This window comes from Suricata suricatta, chromosome 3 (assembly GCF_006229205.1).
Source record: "Suricata suricatta isolate VVHF042 chromosome 3, meerkat_22Aug2017_6uvM2_HiC, whole genome shotgun sequence".
NCBI classification, from domain to species: domain Eukaryota; kingdom Metazoa; phylum Chordata; class Mammalia; order Carnivora; family Herpestidae; genus Suricata; species Suricata suricatta.
The window spans coordinates 138795129-138813189 of record NC_043702.1 but is presented as its reverse complement, the minus strand read 5'-3'; positions in this window follow the sequence as shown (position 1 = coordinate 138813189).

Genomic DNA, 18061 nt, shown 5'->3' with positions numbered 1-18061 from the left:
CACTGAGTATAGATGTAGCCTATACTTTTTAAATGGCTATATTACTCCCCATGGCATGTGCATGCTGTAATATATTCAATCATTCCCCTAATGGTAGACACTCACTTCCTTTTCAGTGTTTTGCCAACCATAAACAACACAGCAAAAAACCTTTGTACATGTATCCTTTGTACCATAATCTATTTCTATAGACTAGATTCCCAGCAGTAAGATTGCTGGGTTGAAGGCCATATTCAAATGTTATAGTCTTTCCCTGATTGCCAAAATTTTGCAGCAATTCACATTTCATCCAGCAATGTATGAGCATCTGTTTCCTCTTCGTTTTCACCAGTAGTAGGTGTTATCACTGTTCTTAATTTTTAGCAGTCCAGAGGGTATAAAGTGCTATTGCGTTACTACCTTAATTTTAATTAGCATCTATAAATATATTTTTTGGACATTTGAATTTTTTCTTCTATGAATTGCATTCATATTATTTACCCATCTTGATTGGGTTTGTCTTTTCAAATCAGTTTCTTTTTTAAGTTTATTTATTTATTTTAAGAGTGTGTGAGCAGGGGAGGGGGTGAGAGAGAGGGAGAGAGAGAATCCCAAGCAGGCTTTGCACTGTCAATGTGGTGCCCAATGTGGGGCTCAAACTCATGGACCATGAGAGAAGGAAATCAGGAGCCGAAATCAGGAATCGGACACTTAAATGAGCCACCCAGGTGCCCCTCATATCAGTTTCTGAGAGCTCTTTGTATATTATGGATACTAATTATTAATTAGTATAGTGCAATTTGCATACTAATAGACTGTATAAAAACTTGATTGGATCCTCTTTGTCTGCAGAGTAAAATCTACATAGTTTAATGAACCCAGGTGCACTGTCGGAGCAGGAGATGCCTTTGATAAGAGCAGTTAGGCAACAGCCTCCGCTCCATGTATCTATTTACACCCACTGATTTACACAGAAGCAGAACAGTCCAGCCTATGAGAAAGAGTCTGCAGCTTGTCCCTGGTTGGATTTCAGTCATTTGATGGGCCTGAAGGCGACATGATTATAAGTAGCAGGGGAGGGGCACCCGAGAATTAGGTCGTCATAGAGAAGAAGGCATCTGGCCACTTAGATCAAATCCAGCAGTTGAGCCAGAGTGCCCAAGGGGAATGGCCTTCTGGCTTCGTGGTGGAAGCTAACACTGCAACTTGCCTCACTAACCACTTTGGCAAGGTGTGTGGCTCCTGGAAGAAAGTGGGGTGGGGAGAACTTCCGTGGAGGTTTGAAAAGCTGTTGGTGTGCAGTCAAGCAGCCTTGCTGTGGAAACTTTCTTTGAACTGTACCCAGTAAGGGCATTTTCACAGAGGGTTTGCTAGAGCGATGACAATAACCTCTGGTCTTTAGATGCCTCAGAGATGCTCCAGTGTTGGCCCTTAAAGCTCAATAGACTGCTAGGTGTTTGTGCCGATGATAGGACAAAACCCTGAGAATAAATGATATTCTACAAAGACCTTGACTTCCTTTAGTCAAGCTGATGGGATGCTGAGCTTGGGAGAGCTGGATATTGATGCTGGTGGGACTGACCCTGCACACACTGACTGGTGAAGCCTGAAACTGGTCACTTTTCCAAATTTTAATTTTTATTCTTTACATTTATTTATTTATTTATTTATTTATTTATTTATTTATTTATTTTATTTTTTCAATGTGAGGCGAGGCCAGCGGGGCCAAGGCTCCTGTCTTAACCACCTGCCCCATGGGTGAGGAGGCCAGGCCTCTCTGCTCTAGGCTTGGTTGAGGGCGGGGTGAGGTAGGCTGAGCCTACATTTATTTATTTCTGAGAGACAGAGAGAGACAGAGCATGAACAGGGGAGGGGCAAAGAGAGAAAGAGACACAGAATTCAAAGCAGGCTCCAGGCTCCGAGCTAGCAGTCAGCACAGAGCCCAATGTGGGACTCAAACCCACAAACCATGAGATCATGACCTGAGCCGAAGTCAGATGCGCAACCAACTGAGCCACCCAGGTGCCCCTGAAGCTGGTCACTTCCATTCTCACTGTACATGTATGGCCCCTGCCAACTCTCTGGCCTCGCCTCCTACATTTTCTCTGCCCCTCTCTAAGTTTTGGATTTGCTACACCAGTGGTAAACTCCTCCAGGGACCACCCTTTCTTTGTCTACTATAACTTTGCTGATGCAGCTCTCTGCCCCTGAAACACCCAACCTCTCAGCCACATTATTCATTGGCTACTCCTGTCAGCCACTACCTCTTTCAGGAAGCCCTCCTTGATTCCTCCAACCTGAGTTCAGGTCCCTCCTTAATGTTGTCATAGCATCCTACATGCTCCCATACCCCACCCCTTCTATTAGACTGGAAGCTACTTTCCTCAGCATTAAGTACTGTGCTTGACATATAATGGATGCTCAGTAATACTTATTAAATGAGTGAATTAATGAATGAAAAATTAAATGTCTACATGTGCTCAATGCTGTACTCATTTTTTCTAAGAGAAATATCCTCTTCCCTCAAGTGACTGATAACTCAGTGGAGGAGATAGAGGTGTATTTTTTATTAGTCTTTTGCTTTTTCCTCCCCCCAAAAAACTAGCAAATATAATTATGTGCATTTAAGAGTGAATGTTTAAGAGCAATGAGGGCTGGGAAGAGGGATCATAATGGAGCCTCGTACATCGGGAGAAAGGAATCCCCTGTTCTGTTTGTGAACACCTTTATATGGTTCAAAAATAGCCTCCAAGCATGTATCAAATATTGACTACGTGAAGCCTGTTGTGCCTGTCATAGAAGCTACAAACTGGGAAAATTACTGTCTTTGAAGACTTATGATCTCATTGGAACCACCCCAGATTCTGTTTGGGAGTAGGTAGGACATCCACAATAATCAAACAGGTAACAAACAAGTGCCACACCTGAATGACAAGAAAAGGTAGCTGCATGAAGACAAAACAGGGGCGCCTGGGTGGCTCAGTTGGTTAAGTGTCTAGCTTCGGCTCAGGTCATGATCTCACAGTTTGGGAGTTCAAACCCCACTTTGAGCTCTGTGCTGACAGCTCAGAGCCTGGAGCCAGCTTTGGATTCTCTCTCTCCCTCTCTCTCTGCCCTTCCCTCGCTTATTCTTTCTTTCTCTCTGTCTCTGTCTCTGTCTCTGTCTCTCTCTCTGTCAAAAACAAATAAACATTAAAAAAAATAAAGCAAATCAGTTTGCACGTATTAAAAAAGCAAAGGTTAAAGCAGAGATAATATCCAGCCTTGGTGGGAGTAGGGTGAAGTGAGTACTTTCGCACACTCCTCATGGAAGGGCAAATTGGAACATATTTTCTGGAGGGCAATTTGGCACCATGTATCAAGACTTTCAAAAATATTCCTACTCTTTTGACCCACTGGTTCTATTTCTAGTAATTTATGTTAAGGAAATAATCAGAGGCATGGCCACTTATGTACAAGGATATTAATAGCAGTGTTATTTTTAATGGAAAAAATAAAAACAGTCTAATGTTGAACAATAGGGAATCAGCTAAGTAACTTATGATTCATCTGTACGATAGACATTATATAGTCATTAAAATCCATGTTTTTCTCAGAATTTTAGCATTATGGGAAATTTCTCATGGCATAACATTAAGTGAAAAAGTACACAAAACTATATATACCCATCATCACCCACATTTTGTGGTTGCGAAAGGAAATACCCCCAAGATGTTAGCAGTGGTGGAGTTACAGTTCTTTTTTTTTCTCTAAAAGTATGTATTATTTTAAATTTAGAAAATGGTTTTAATGGTTTAATGAAAGAAAATTGCTAGGACAAGGTAGTTATGCTAAAAGCAAGAGTGACCGCAAAGTCACATTCACACGGAATGGCTAGGAATTGCACACTCTTGGCTTTCATGCCATGTAGCTATAGCCTCATCCCCTACAAACTTTGCAGCGTTCGAGAGGGGAGGGCATGATGAACAAAACAAAGACAAGGGACTTGAGGGACCTTCCATGAAATCTTGTCATGTTCAAGTGTTTCATGGAAAGTTTGTGCATGGGGCAGCTTGGAGACCATGGCAGTCAGCATCCCAGACTCTGTGTCCCTGTGTCCCCCTTTTCTTTTCTTTTTCTTTTTGTTTCCCTTGTTGAAGAAAAGGCTGGAACAACCTAAGTCTTCAGACGGTATGCAAGGCAAGAAGAAAGGATTCTTACACTCATATCAGCGAGGTGGGGTCATCACTTCTATCTGTGGGAGTCTGTGATGACTATTCAGGAACATCTGACCTGCCCTAGGCACAGTGGGATCAACAAACAATGTCTCAGTTCTTCTGACCACATGGCGAAGGGAGACGGAGGTAGGGAGAAGAAGGAACAGGCTCAGATGTTAGCCTAGGAAGTCAACCCAGTAATTACTACACTTCAAGCAGATGATCAGTGCAACAGCTAGCTTCCATTTGTGTCACTTTTGCCCCCAGTTCATTAAGGGATTTTATAAAAGAGGCACTGGTGTCCTAATTTTACAGCTGAGACCATAGAGGCTCAACAAGATGAAAGGATCTGCCCAAGTCTCTCTCAGTGAATAAGAGCTAGAGCTGGAACCCAGGACTTATAATTGATTCCTCTTTAGGCTCAAACTCATGAACCGCGAGATTATGACCTGAGCTGAAGTCAGAGACTTAACGGACTGAGCCACCCAGGTGCTCCATTCCTCTTTATTATTTTTAATGCTTATTCATTTATTTTTGAGAGACACGGAAAGAGAGAGATGGCATGAATGAGGGAGGGGCAGAAGAGGGAGACAGAGAATCTCAAGCAGGCTTTGCACTGTCCGCACAGAATCCGATATGAGATTCCATCTCACAACAGCGAGATCATGACCAGAGCTGAAATCCAGAGTTGGACACTTAACCAAATGAGCCACCCAGGGACTCCTGGTTCCTCTTTCTTGTTTGACACACTGAGCTGGGACAGACACATCTTCATACAAGAACACACAAGGAATATTAAAAAGCAAGAAGAAAAATGGAAGTGTGTTTACTAAAAGTTGATTCATGTGATCTTAACTAATAATTCCCCTTTTGAGATTCCTTTTCATTTCTCAGCTCTTATTGTCAATGGCAAGGACACATACCACAGACAGGGCCAAGGCACCACCTCTGGGCCTTAATGCAGTGTTTGTGTTATGTTGTCCAGGCATGGCCGCAGAGCCTGGGTTTAGTGGGAGTTCCTGGGGGTGGCCCTATTTGCCAAAGGCAGTGCTGAGGCACAGGCCATGTGGCCTGTGTGTCCTGGGCCTGCCACAGGCTCTATGTGGAGGAGTCTCTGGACAGGCTGCCATCTTGGATAGGTAACCTGGGTTCAGGCTGGCTCTCCTCCACATAGCACTTTATTAGAGGAAAGCACAGTTAAGGCCCCACATTGAGCACACCTGTTTATCCAGCTCTGACTCAGGTCCTGCCTTCTCACTGTGCCTCTGACATGCAAAGAAATGAAACACGTGGAGCTCCTTTTGGCCTAGCGCTGTATATTATCACATTTGATTCTCAGTCCCACCCTATGGAGTGCTGTCTGCATTTTATAATCAAGGATCTTGTGGAATCAGGGAGGTCAAGCAACTTATTCAAGGACATGTGACTAATAAGTGGCCCATGTAGGACTGAGCCCAGCTCTTTCTAGCAGCAGAACCCAGGCACTTTTCAGTGTACTACCCAGCCTCCTCAGGCAATGGGAGCTCTACAGACACCTTAGCTCACTCCAATCTATCGACCAGCTTGAATGTGTTACCACTGCTGATATGGGGAGGGGAGTGTACAGGGAGACACGTTAGTAGATCATGCACAAGACAGAAGATAGCTCCTTTTTATTCAGCCAAGTAGACTTGAAATCCCCCCTTTCTAGAAAACTTTCCTGGCCCCACCTGAATCCACTTAACTCTAGACAATCATACCTCCCTCCTTCCCTGTCTTCACCTCCAAATGATTTTCCTTTGAGACAGTTACAGAGCAGTGGCAGAAGCATCTCAGACCATCAGCAAAGCAACTGACTGCATGTTTGCATGAGGGTTTTAGCCCACAGAAGGCAGGGCCCGGACTGCCTGAGTCACTGTAGATAAAGAAGTGAATCCCAAATCAGCCCTGAGTCATCTGTGCCTACCCCTCTCTCACTACCAGCAACCTTTCCAGGAATAACACCTGAATCATCTCTGCCTTCAGGAAGTTCACAGCTTCACCGAAACGATAGCAGAGTCTCTCTGCAGGAGATTCGCAGCCTCAGGTAAGAAAAAAGAGTGCTTTTTATTGAGTTTTCTCCTTTCAGTGTGCTCTATAACCAGCTCTTTGGACTTTTGACTAGAATCACCTGTCTTTTCACACACGAATGCCCTCTGTGCATTGTGTCCAGTCTTCGGCCCTCCTGTCAGTCGTCTGGGTCCGGGCTGAGGTCTACAAATATCACATTTAAGGCAGAACGTGGAGGGGCGCCTGGGTGGCTCAGTCAGTTAAGCATCTGACTTCAGCTCAGGTTAAGATCTTGAGGTTTGTGAGTTCGAGCCCCTTGCTGTTTGTGAGATCAAGCACAGAGCCTGGAGCCTGCTTCAGATTCTGTGTCTCCATCTCTCTCTGTCACTCCCCAATTTGTGCTCTGTTTCTCCCTCTCTCTCAAAAATAAGCAAAAACTTTTTTGAAAAGAGGCAGGAGTGGAGGCTTGACTCCATCACTACATTTCCTGTTGGTTAGCATTTCTACATCTTCGATGTATGTTTATCCAGTCTCCTCCAATAAGCAGGAACCAGTCCCCTATTCCTCCGCCGCTATGACTGCCCTAGCGTCTTCCTTCCCAGAATAAGCCGACCCTGTTCCTGGGGACAGGGGAATGGACCTCCAGTCTAGAGGCTCTTCTGTATCTCCTGGACAAGTCTTGCCCCCACACATCCCAGCCTGGGAATCTCAGCAGTGCATCTGTGCTCACTGATGGCTTCAGTTGGCTATGGTACTGATGCCCTGAAGAGGATTAACGAGCTTCCCGGGCCTGTTGGTTGACTCTGCCTTGGGAAGCTGTCCAATCCAGATCTGGGTCTATCCTCATAGCACAGCATGCTTTGCTATGACTCAGAGCTTGCAAATGCTGAAAATACTACCACCATGTTTCTCAGGATGACAAATTCTCCCAAATGCTATCACGACAGACTTCCTTCCATGGCAGGCTTCGTGCCCGGTCTGCAAGTCCGCGTAAGCCCTAAGGCTCTGGGCTGCAGGTGAGTCTGTTTTCTATGTTAGTTTTCAACAGTGATTTGGATAATCCAAAGAGACAGATTATCTAGAAATAATTTAAATAATTTAAATCTCTCTCTGGAGTCTGTTGGGTGATTTATTTGTTTTAGGGAGAGCATTTACCTTTCTAATGATACTTAATTTAGGGTATGAGAGAAAAAAATGGCATTCCATCATCCTAGATTAGTTAGAGAGGCAGCCCTGGAGGTACAGAAGAAAGGAGAGCCAGGGGGAGCAGAGTTAGGAAATAATGTGCTCAACATTCACCACAGCCAGAGGACCCTCATATTCACTTCCTACCCAGGCTGTTACAGGGCTCACTGTCTTTGCTCCCAGGGATACGTTGGCACATCTTGCCATCTTGGGAGCCACAGTGGAGCAAATAAGAGAGGGAAAGAAGTACTTCTTATGTCCAGGATGTGGGAGCTGTGCCCCAAAGTAAAAAGAGGTAGGATAGAATGCCCCTCCTCCAGTAAGTATGAGAAGGTGCCCTTGAGAGAGAGAGAGCAGACTCTGGAGCTCATGGATGACCAACTCCCTATTGCCTTCTCTAGGATCTCACAACTCTTAGCCCTGAATGTCAGGACATAAAAAGATGCCAGTGAGCAGAAGAGGGGACAAGGCAGGCAGAGAGTGTGGGAATTATACAGGATTCAGACTGAGAGCAAAAGGGTCGCCTCTTGATGGCTCTGGGATCTTAGGCAAGTTATTAACTGCTCTGACTCCCCATGTACTCTTCTGAAAAAATGAAAACAGCAACTATAATAAGAGTATCTAGCTTACAGAGGAGTGGCAGCTAAGTAATAATGTTTATGAAAGTATTTTGGAAGCTGTAAGGTCCTGTGAAAATTTCAGTTCAACCTCTGGTTGGTTGAGTGAGACCCATCCATACTCCTGAATAGGCAACTCAAGGCACATGTCACAATCATGTTTGAAGGACTGTGTGGTCTGTACATAAGGGGCATATTCAGGTGTGTACAACAGGCCTCCTGTCTTCATGGGGGATACATTCCCAACCCCCCACGGGATGCCTGTGACCATGGATAGTACCAAATCCTATATATACTGTGTTTTTTTCCTGTACATACATATCTATGATAGAGTTTTTAAATTAGTCACAGTAAGAGATTAACAACAATAGCTAATAATGAAGCAGAACAATTATAACAATATGTAGTAATGAAATATCTCAAAATCCCTCATTGTACTGTGCTCACCCTTCTTGTGATGATGTGAAATGAAAAGCATGCCTCTGTGATGAGATGAAGTGAGGTGAATAACACAGACATTGCGATGCAGCATTTGTCTACTGTTGACCTTCTGATGACAGATCAGAAGGAGGATCCTCTGCTTCCAGACCACAGTTGGCAAGAGGTAACAGACTGCAGAAGGCGAAACCACAGATAAGGGGGGGAGTACTCGACTCAGTCACTGCTGTTCTCAGGCTGACGTAGGTAGAGATAGCCTTCCTGCATGTAGTCCTTCCTCAGGTTCCTGACATTTGGATGAATTTGCTAATGATTCTAATCTCAGCCTCTTCAGAAATGCTTGGCAATAGAATTACCATCTACTTTGGAAGCCAGGTTGGAATCTGCCCAAACTCTCAGTAAGAAGGTACTTCCAAACACTCTGTGCAGGGTCCCTTGTCCAAGATCCTTTCTTCAGAGGATAGCAAGGTGGTGGGGAGGTGGTGGAGAGGGCAAGAATATCAGGGGGTGAGGAGGGGGCCAGGGGGGTGATGGCCGCCGCTGATCTCGGGCTTTCCCATGGACTATCATCTTTTCCCATAGAGGAGAGGGAAAAGAGAATCATGACTGAAGTGTCAGGATACCCTGAGTTTCCCTTCCCTGATCTGAATCCTCATTCCCATCTCTCACTGTGTCCCCTTCTTTGTTCTGACCATTGCTCCCACCCCTGGCTTGAGTGTTTCTGTTCTTTGTCCTCTTAACTTAAAGCTACCAGGCCTCTGGGATCAAATGGCAGACCCCTTCAGAGGAAAATAAGCTACACTCTGGGACCAGCGAGGTGACCTGCAGGCTCTCGTTATTGCCGAGAACAGGGACAAGTTTACCTGGATGTTGTTAAACAGGTTAAGTCAGACTATTCCTATATCTTCACAGACCTGTATTCCTTACGTGTCCAGATTTGATGGAATCTTAACCCTCTTTTTACATGCTGTTATCACCGATTAGTCCTTCAACCACGTATCCACCACCTCCCAGTGCTTCCTACCCTTCACGGTAACTTGGCAAATTTCAAGTTGTCTTCAATGAACGTGGTTTTTGTACAAACAGAATTCCTTATTAGAATTTAGTGAATCAGAAATGTTCAGAAGGTTCCTATCCTGTCATAGGCTGAGTTCCCTGGAGGAAAGCCTACTATGGAGATTCTGGGGCAGGTGACTTTCAGGGAGCATCTTCTAGAAGAATCATAAAGGGAGGGAGGGGAGCAGGATGGGGGAAGGAAGATGCTAGGCAGGAATGTGTTTTCAGGAGAAATGTGCCTCCACCGAGTCCTTCTGGGAGCTCCGTAATACAAATGGCACCACAGTTTGTTCCGCATTAAGGCAAGGAGGTGGGTGCTTTTGTCTCCTCACACCAGTCAGTCATTGGCTGTAGGCTGTGGAGGGGTGTCACTCCCAGGCCTGCGGGGAGGCAGCTCCATCGGGCAAAGCTGTGAGTTGTTAGCAGCACCTGCAGGGGCTGGAGGAAGGACACCACCGACTAAAAGGGATTCCTGTGGTACCAAAAGGCTCTGCTACATACCCTGTATCTCTTTAATTCCACTCCTGGAATTCTGCCATATTGAAACAATTCTAAGTACAGAAAGAAAAAAGAAAAAACAAAGATGTTTACTGCAGTGTCATTGATGATAAAACATTTCAAATGCAAAAGCCTAAGTTTCAACAGAACAGGAATAAGTACGTTAATTTTATAATTGTACAATTAAGTAAGTAAATTACACACTTGCATGGTGTTCTTTGCCCCACCAAGCCTTGGCCCTTGCCTCTTCCCTGATTTTATCTGGTATGACTCTTCCCTCTTGCTCACTATACTCAACCCTAACTGGTCTCCTCTCCTCCAGGGCGCCAGGCTCCCTACTCTTCTGGGGCGCCTGCACTTCTGTTCCCTCCGCCCAGAGCGCTCTGCACATGGCTGCTCTCAACTCAGGGCTTAGATTCCATATCTCAGAGAGGGCTTCCCTAAACACCTATCCTCAATGGCTGTCCTTGTCACTCTCTAACATATTGCCTGTATTATAGCTCTTATCACTCTGTGGTTTGCTCATTTATTTCTTATCTTTTACCTATCTTCTCTCCACTAGAGTAAAACATCTGTGAGAGTGGCAATCTTACCTGTTTGGTTCACTGCTTTTTTTCAGAGCCTGGAGCGTAAGAGTCATTCAACAGATAGCTGTTTGATAAGTAAATGAATATAAACACAGCTTAAAATAATGTGGACCAAAATTATAAAGTAAAATGGAAAAATGATCAACATCTACTGTTAATTGGAAGCATCATGATATAAAATGTCTGTGTTAATGCAAGTGTATCTGCATGAAGAAAACTGCTTCTGGTCGTAATGGAGTAACAAGGGTCCCAGGAACTTACTCTCTCTTTTCTTTTTTTAAGTTTTTTAATGTTTATTTCTTTTTGAGAGAGAGACAGAGACAGAGTGTGAATGGAGGAAGGGCAGAGAGAGAGGGAGACACAGAATCCAAAGCAGCTCCAGGCCCTGAGCTGTCAGCACAGAGCCCAGTGTGGGGCTTGAAGTCACAAGCTGTAAGATCGTGACCTGAGCCAAAATCAGATGCTTAACCAACTGAGCCATTCAGGTTCTCTCTCTCTCCTTCTCTCTCTCCTTCTCTCTCTCTCTCTCTCTCTCTCTCTCTCTCTCTCTCTCTCTCTCTCTCCCCCCGCACCTCATCTCTCTCTCTCCCTCCCCCCACCCAGAGGGTAAGTGGGAGAGGAGCAGAGAGAGAGAAAGAGATACAGTCCCAAGCAGGCTCCACACTATCAGCGTGGAGCCCAATGTGGGGCTCAAACTCACAAACTGTGAGGTCATAACCTGAGCCCAAACCAGGAGTCGAACACAACCGACTGAGCCACCCAGGCACTGCAGGAGTTTACTGTCTTAACCTAAACTAAAGCTAAAAAGCTGGATAAACTATGACACAATGGTTTCAGGCCTTGGGCTATCGTGACCACAGGGCTGTTGTCCCTTAGAGAAGGGAAAAAAAACCAAACCCAAGGTCAGTTCCACAGTCACTTCAGCTTACCAGGGGGAGGCAATCTCCTGGCTGCCGCATGGGGAGGCAGAACCCAAGTAGCTTGGTGGTCTCACTGGCTTGACAGATTGGCATTTAGGGAAGCCAAGATGGCTAGAGTTTGAGAGGCAGCATATCATAGAGGATGCACCCACCTAGAGAGACAGCTCTGAAGGTGTATATGTAGATCATGTCTTTGGCTGAGTACTGATTCATGCACATGTGAGAGAATACTACAAGCTGGTGGGAGGGTCAGTTAGAGAGGAAGCACAACAATGGAAAGCAAGAGCTCCCCATGTTCCTGGAGCTCACAGAACTCTGTTCCCCTTAGCCAAGTGGAAAGACCTCATAATACACACAGTATCCGGGAAAGTCCTCAGAAAGGCATTGTCCTAGCAGTGGAGCTAAATTAGTTCTGAACTCACTATTGCTCAGGGTCCATCCTAACAAAGCTTAAAGCAAGCCTTGCAGGAATCAAACTGACTCTAGGCAACTTATCTGCATGCCAGAACACGTAGCGCCCCACTTCAAGGATTACAACAAAACCCCGTAACCAACAATGTAAAAGTCACCATGTCCACAACCAAGAAAAATCTGCCAAGCATGAATCAAACTAGGATAATATTATCCATAACTGGGAGAAAAATGAATTATTAGAAACAGACCCAGAAAGGACAAGAGCATTAACACAGCTATTATAAACATGCCTCATGTGCTGAGGAAGACAGAGGGAAACATAAACACAATGAAGGGAAAATTGGAAGATCCAAAAAAGATCTAAGTAAAATTTCTAGAGATGAAAAATGCAATATCTTAATGAGAAGTATACTGAATGGGATTAAAAACAAATCAGATAATATAAAAGATCAGTGCATTAAAGACATGGCAATAGAAACTGTCCAAAGGAAAAAAAAAAAAAAAAGACTAAGAAAAAAAGTACTTCAGTTACCTGTGAGTCAGTATCAAGTAGTGTAACATACCTGAAATTGGAGTTCCAGGAGAGGAGGGAGAACAGAAAAATTTTTTGAAAAAATAATGGCTGAAATTTTCCCAAAGTTGATGAAAACTATAAACTCACAGATACAATGAGCTCAAAAAATTCCAAGCAGAATAAACATGAAGAAAACTGCATCAAATTGCTAAAAGCTAGTGACACTAATTAAAATTATAAAAGCAAGAGGAAAAGAAGGAATATACAGAGGAGTAAAAGACAAGAATGATAGCATTGTTCCAGTCAGAAACTTTGCAAGTTAGCAATAGTGGGGCATCTTTACAAATCTGAAAGTAAAAACTATCAACCTAGAAATCTATACCTTATGAGAATATCTCTTCAGAAAAAAAGCAAAAAGCAATACTTTTTTGGACAAAAAAAAGCCAAAGAATTTGTTGCCAGAAGACTTGTACTAGAAGAAATGTTAAAGGGGGTTCTTCAGGTGGAAGGTGATGATGGAAGTGTGGATCTACACGAAGGAATAAAGAGCACTAGAAATGTTAAAGAGTAGACAAACACAAAAGAAAATTATCTTGCTTTTAAATTTCTTCTTTTTTTATTTTTTTTATTGTTTATTTACTTTTGAGAGAGAGAGACGGAGACAGAGTGCAAGTGGAGGAGGGGCAGAGAGAGAAGGAGATGCAGAATCAGAAGCAGGCTCCAGACTCTGAGCTGACAGCACAGAGCCCGACATGAAGCTCGAACCCACAGACTGTGAGATCATGACCTGAGCTGAAGTTGGACACTTAACCAACTGAGCCACCCAGACGCCCCTTAAATTTCTTTAAAAGATAATTGATTAATGTAAAAATAATTACACTGTATCCACAGCCTATGTTGGAGCTATGACAATAGCACAAAAGATAGGAGGGAAGAAATAGAATTAAACTGCTGTAAGCTGCTCTTACTCTACGTGAAGTGATATAAAACTAAAACATTGTTTGAAGGCAGACTGGGATAAGATGTGTACTATAAACCATAGAGAGCAAGCACCAAGGAAAATTTTTTAAGAGATACAGTTAATAAGCCAATAGTGGAAATAAAATGGATTCATAAAAAAAATTAATCCAAAAACAAAGAGGAAAAAAGAAACAAAGAACAAATGAGACATGTAGAAAACAATAGCTCAGGGGTGCCTGGGTGGCTCAGTCAGTTAAGCATTGACTTGGGTCATGATCTTGCGATTTGTGGGTTCAAGCCCCATGTTAGGCTCTGTGCTGACATTTTGGAACCTGGAGCTTGTTCAGATTCTGTGTCTCCCTCTCTCTCTTCCCCTCTCTCACTCACACACTCTCTCTCTCTCAAAAATAAATGAACATTAAAAAAAAAAAGAAAACAATAGCTTGAACATTTCAACCAACACACATAAATAAAACTTCTCCCAACCTCCTGATTTGGGGGAAGGAAAGCCACGTGGATCAGCCAGGGCCACACCTCAGGCTCCCAAGTGGAAAGGGAGTTGTGTGAAAATCATGGTGTGAGTCATGGCTATACCATACACCTGCCCAAGACAATCTTCCTGAACACCATCCTGAAGGACACCTTGAACATTTATTCGTCATTCAGGAAAGTTAGTCAGTCAGCCAGCCCATCAGGCAAATAGTAACAATGAGCAGCACTTGTATAGAGAATATCAGGTGTGCCAGGATAGACCAAGAGGGCCCAGGACCACACCTGTGCAGGAGTATCTCTTAACCAAGGTTTCCTCATGTGTCCATCACCTGCCTTCACAAGCTCTAGAGAGGCAGGGTCTTCTGAGACTGCCATGAAAATATATAGTGAATGGAGGGAGGACACCATGTCATTTGCATGTTATCATGGATTAATTAGGTTAACTAGACTATACTTTGGAACTACCAATGCCAGGAGAAAGAACTCTTTTACCAGTAAGTTTTCTGTGTTGCCAGGAAGCCAGCAATTGTGGGCAAGAAGGATGCAGCAGGGAGAGGAAATTATACCCTGAAGACCAACACTCCTGTTTCAATTTGCCCTTGGGCTAGTCTTGTTGAGTCTTTATGGTAGAGTGTGGTGGTTCTTAGTCTCTTTCAGCTGGAGACACGTCTTTGACCACTAGAATTTGGAACAGAATGTTCAGGAAAAAATTATCATAAGTCTCAAGACACCAAAGCCAGCAGTGATTTTTGCCTTCGGTCATTGCTAGAATATAACAAGCCCTCACAGCATCTCCAACAACCATAGACAGAACATTCATTTTCAGCCCTTTGGTCCCTTTACATCACCAGGTCGCTGTTTGAAAAGGGCCTGTTTGTTGCCATCTCTTACATAATCCTGAGATGAAGGTCTTGTATGTTCCAGTCAACACTGTAGAGTTTTTGGGTTTTGGTTTCTCATGAATTTTCTTGGGGAAGGGTGGGAGGGTAGTTTCTGGCTCCATGTTACAACATTCCTCTTTCTACAAGAAAGTTCACATCCCTCTCTGTACCCTGTGCGTGATCTGCTTGACTCAGCATTCTGACGTATGCCCAATCCTCAGCTGTAGCAAAAAATTACCTTTCTGTAGTAACCAGCATTTGGCAGCGCCCTATGAGAAGATCAACAAGAGCAGAGAGAGTAAATAGGAAACAGGGTTCCAGCCCCAGGAAGTTCAACTTGATTCAGTCGAGGTCACACACCTGCCACATCCAAGGTCCTGAGCCTGAGTGGGTCACACAGAGTGGGCTTCTATCACCATCAGGAGCTCTTCAGCCTTGAGCCGTATCACCAAGCTGGGGCAGGGCCAGTTACAAGTAAGGAAACCATCCATGTACGTCAGAGTTATGTTTTCTCTTCTTTTTCCTTTGGGAAGATGTTCTTGTGAACTCTTTGCCAGGAAGTCTGTCACTTCCTGCCCCGATGAGGAGATTTCCGAAAGGCATAAATAGCTTTCTCTTGCCGTGCAGAATTGGCTGAAGATGCCCCCACGTTACAGAAGGCAGGCCTCAGGGAGGGTGCTCACCAACAGCAGGAAAGGAGCATCGGGAGCATGTGGACAGGAGGCAGCGGCTGCCACATGAGCTGCAAGGGCTTGAGGGCTAATGGGAAAGGGCAGAAGGACCTGGAAAGGGGGCCAGTCTGCTGAAGAAACTGCCTGAAGAAAATGTGCTTAGAGTGTGGGGAAGCGCATGAGAAGAAAGAGTAAAAGATGAGGAAGAGTAAGGAAATGCATTTGTAAGGAAGGGTCTCGGAAGACACAGCAAAGCCCTAACAGACATGTCAGTAACAGGTCAGTGAGCCGCATGGGGCTCATGGAAGGGCTTAAGTGTGCAAGAAGGGGAAGAAAACAATAACGGGTAGGGCTGAAAGCTTTGACACTCACCTGTCATGCCACTGGTCATGCTAGACTATAGAACTCCCCAGGTGTGGGCTTGATGCTGCATTCACCTTTGTATTGTGGATGCATGGCTTTTGTGTAGCCTAGTGTGTACTAAGTTCCACTGGTAGTTTATCCGTGGCAATGATTAAGTTATTATAAAACACATCCTGTTGTGCTAAAGGTACTGGTCTGCCCGGGCAAGAGCGACCCCTGCCTTGGGTCTGTGCTTTAGAGTTTTCCTAATCAAAGTATGGTCCTGTACCACCAGGACTGGCATCACCCAGGAGTTTTTAGAAATGCAGGCCCTCGGGCCCTACCCGGACCTACTAAATAAGATTCCAGGAGATTCACATGCATATTGATGCCTGAGAAATGTGCTTCCTCTAGCCGCATCTCTCCTCCCTGGATGAGGAGTCCTCGGGGCCAGGGAGATATGGCCACCCAGAGCCCACCTCCCCTTTTAGACCATGCTCCAGGTAGTTGCGATGCCTGAATCCTTTGCACAAATACCCCTGCCTCATCCTGTCTTCAGGGTGTGTGTGACTTTCCCCACCCCGTCCTCCTGGGGTCAACCTCTTTTGCCAGTGTGAGATCAAGTTGTCTTGGAGCAGCTGTTTGCAGAGAATGTGGACAGAGGTTGAACTGCAGGATGGAGTATGCACAGGCTTGAACGTGCAGTACCCAAGAGAAAGCCAGGAGCAGGAAGAGGAGTGGGGGAGGCAGGAGTCATCATTTCCCCACTCCAGTGCAGAACTCCAAGGAGTTCAAGCATGCTGAATTTGAAATGGTCCTCCCAGGTCATTCTGAAGGTATATTTGTCAAGGTAGGAGGATATAATATACTTAATAGTTTAGTCTCTCGATTCGTAACTTTCACCTATTTAGATATATGTATATGAGACTCCGTGTATGCTTTTGCCTGGGCCCCACAAATGTCTTTATTGTACCTAAAATACACAAATCTGGGAAGAGCCAGATGACCAACATCGCATCAATTGGTCCCCATGCAGGATAGGACTGTCCCCAGATGAGGACAAAACATGGATTCTTGAAGGTGGAGCAAAAGCAGATCAAGAATCATCCACCAACAGAAGTATAAGTAGTATATTCTCTGAGCCCAGGGGAGAAAGAAATTACTTCAGCCAGGGAAGTTTCCAATGAGAAAGCTGGAACTTCTGGGATGAAGGGAATTTTTAGAAGTGGCAATCTTGGCAGAAACAAGTGGAAGAGGGCAGTGGGTAGCTGGCTGGAGTACTGAATGCATCCAAAAAGTCCCAGGGGCCAAGTGTGCAGGAGTGGGAGAGACCAGGGTACGGAGGGTCATTGTTTAGAAGATCAAATCTCCCAAAGTACTCTGAAGTCACCCTGATGCCTTGAGAGGTCACTAGGATATTATCAATATGTTTCTTATAAAATTTATTTAAATATATATTAAAAAGAAATATACATATGATATATACTGTGACTCTACATGTGAAAAAAATTAATTTAGACACAGACATTGTGCTCTCCACAAAAATATCATAGAACTAAAAATAAAACACAAAATTGTAAAACTCCCAGAAGACAACATTAAAAAAAAACAAACCTGAATGACTTTGGGTTTAAATACAACACCAAAGGCACAATCTACGAAAGAAGTAACTGATAAGCCGGACTTCATCACAATTAAAAACTTCTGCAAGCGACAATGTCAGGAGAATAAGGCAAGACAGGCTGGGAGGAAATATTTGCAAAGGACACGTCTGCTAAAAGGCTGTTATCCACAATATACAAGATTTCTTGAAACTCAACAACAAGAAAGCAAACAACCCCATTGTAAAAGTGGGCAAAAACATGAGCAAACACTTCACCAAAGAAGACATACAGATGGCAAGTAAGCATATATAAGGATGTTCAGCATCATATGTCCTTAGAGAATTACAAATTAAATAGCAATGAGATAACCACTATACCCCTATTACAAAGCCCAAAATCCGGAATACCGATAACACCAAATGCTGGCAAGGGTGTGGAGTAACAAGAGTTCTCGTTCATTGCTAGTGGAAATGCAAAAACAGTATATCCCTTTGGAAGATAGTTTGGCAGTTTCTTAAAAACCTGAACATACTCTCGCCATGTGATCCAGTCCTTGCACTCCTTGGCATTTATCCAAATGAACTGAAAAACTTATGTCCACACAAAAACCTGCACACAGTTGCCCATAGCATCTTTATTCATAATTTCCAAAACCTGGAAGCAATCAAGATGCCCTTTG